We start from the raw sequence: 2,944 nt of genomic DNA on the forward strand, positions 1-2,944 counted from the left end.
AAAACCTCTCAAAAAAAAAAAAAAAAAAAAAGAAAGAGAGAAAAGAAAAATCAAGATTCAATTTAAAATCTTTTTCCTGGATCCAAATGAGAAGTCATCAAAGAAATTTAAATAGAATAATAATGTATAATTTTATTTTTTCCAGTTATGTTTTTATGTAAAAAACAGAATGGAGCATATCCATGTAGATACAAGGAGCCAAGGTGAGAAGATATTTGAAAAAGAAGTTGAAAATATTTGTAGGTATGATTGATAGGCCTTGGAGATGTTTGGAGCATTCAGAATGAGGAAAAGACTGAAGTCAAAGCTGACTGTTTTCTGAATTTTATTCTGAGATAGATGGAGACCCTGGAAGAGGACATACTTTGAACCTATAGCAATATACAACTTATTATGGATGTGTTAAATGTGAGCTGCTTTAGATAAACTGAAAAAAAAAATCAGTGTTCTTGTTTAAATCCATGGATCATTTGAAACACACACAACTAATTCTCAGCTGGATATACAAACATGAGGGCCATCTGTGTAACCATTGAAGGCATTTTGAATGGGATTATTTAGTGGGGGCAAGGGAGGGGAGAATTGAGAATGAATAGAAAGTAGGTTCGCCAACCATGAGAATGAGATAATCAACGATGACAGCACTTATGAAGTTTGCTACCAATTGTGCATATTTTCCTGAGAGTGTCTTTTAGCACCTTTGATCATTTTTCTCCCGAAGACCTAGTGATTTTCTTACCATTTCTTAAGTGGGACTTAAATATTTTAGCAATTATACTTAGATCAAATATTTGTGCCTAACTTTCTGTTTTCCTTTAATATGTGTGTGTGTGTGTATAACTTTTTAAAGAGAGATTTTTGCTATGGGGTACACGTACTTGCTGTAGAGACAGAGATTGTAAAACATAAAGTGAAAAATCATCTGCTATGGGGACAGCCACACCATGATCCCTTGTCCTCCATTCTCCTCTTGGAATTTTGGGCACACACGCAAACATGCCCAGCATTAGTTTAGGTCACTGGGTCTGGGACTCCAACTCTGGTCGACTACTTGGGAGTCCAGTGTCATAAACACACCATATGCTGGTCCCTCCTTTAATTATAAAGTGCATATTTTATATATTCAGGTTTTAAAATTTGAAGAAGTCCTATTGATTGCTTTATTTCTGATTTTATCAATCCTTAAATTGCTTAATGTTTATTTTCATATTTATTTATTTATAAGAGAGAAAGAAACTCTTTTGACAGGGTATCATGTTGTGATCCTCCTGCCCTAGGCTCCTAGTAAGCTTGGGCTATAAGCATGTGCCACCACATTCAGGTTCAGCCCAGGTTGGGCAAGGAAGCCCAGACTTCCCATGTAGCCTCAGCCTCCAAGTAGCAGAACCTTAGTAGCTGTGCCACTCTGACTGAGCCCCTCATTAATATTTACATAAATGTCTTTCCATTCTAAATATTAGAATTCACCCAGTGTGTGAAAGGCCTAAAGTAAAATGTGACTCTGAATTATATACTTGGTTATCAAACATCCACCCAATTCTCTCAACTTATTGTACTTAGCAATCTCTTACCCACCAAGTTTGATCTCTGTATTGCATTCATACAAAGCTTTTGGACACACTTAAGGTGCTGTTTTTTTTTTTTTTTCTTTCTCCTTTCTTGTTTTTTTTTTTTATTTTTTTAATTTTTTAAGAGATTATTGTGTTAGGCTGCATGTTTTCCCCAGACAGAGAGACAGAGACAGTGCGAGGAAAAGTGTGCAATAGCCCCCCCTCCCCATGGGTGATGACCAAGCCACAATCCCTTCTCCTCCATTCTCCTCCTGGGATCTTGGGCACGTGCATACTCTTACCCAGTGTGAGTTTCAAGTCACTGGATCTGAGACTTGAACTATGGTCAACTGTGTGGGAGTCCTGGGGCTGGCTTCAGTGCCCTTAAATAACATGTTTAATACTGGTGAATCTCTGTCTAGTTATCCATTTTATTTTGAGAAAATAAATGCGATTTGATCTGTGTATACGTTTGTGTTTATGTATGCAAATGTGTATAATTTTTCTTAATGTTATTTTTAGTAAAGCTTGTGTTAATGGAGCAAAAATCATATGAATAGAAATATTTGAGGTAACATATTTAACTGATTGTATTTATAGTTTTTTAACATGCGTATTTATTATTTGTAAAGAGCAAACCTTAAATAGGCAATGTAGAAAGGATTAAACACAGTAATATATCAAAAATATTGTGATTTATCATATCTTCAAAACTATTGTAAATAATTCTAAAAACCAAGCAGAGGAATCTTTCATTTATTTGAAATGTCTGGAGAAAGTTTATGTCTTGAATTTATGAATACATTTGCTGACCATTCTTTATAACGTCTCATAAACAGAATATTTTCTTATATATTGTGGTTTGGAGGATGGTCCTTCAGATTTCATGTTTTGGAATTTGATGTTGGGAAGCAGAGAGACCTTGTGGGTAGTAATTGGATCAAAGATCCAATAATTGGATCATGGAGCAACACTGTCATGAATAATGAATAACTCCTATGATTAATGATGTCTCCTGAGACCCAGTGAGTCAGTGAGTTCTAGTTCTCATGAGAAGGAATTAGTGCTTTCTTTTTCTTTTGTTTTTTTTGTTTGTTTGTTTTTAAACTTTTTTTTTTTTTTTCCTGTAGGGCACTAGTACTCACTAGAGAGGCAGCACATATGCTCGCTAGAGAAACAGGCACAGAGAAAGAGAGACAGAGACAGAGGGACAGAAAGCAAGAAGTCACCCTCCGGGGTGATGGCTATGCCGCAGTCCCTTCTCCTCCATTCTCCTGTCAAATTAGTGCTTTCTTTTTCTTTTGTTTTTTTTGTTTGTTTGTTTTTAAACTTTTTTTTTTTTTTTCCTGTAGGGCACTAGTACTCACTAGAGAGGCAGCACATATGCTCGCTAG

The sequence above is a fragment of the Tupaia chinensis genome, unplaced genomic scaffold (assembly GCF_000334495.1).
Source record: "Tupaia chinensis unplaced genomic scaffold, TupChi_1.0 Scaffold000399_1, whole genome shotgun sequence".
Taxonomy (NCBI): domain Eukaryota; kingdom Metazoa; phylum Chordata; class Mammalia; order Scandentia; family Tupaiidae; genus Tupaia; species Tupaia belangeri.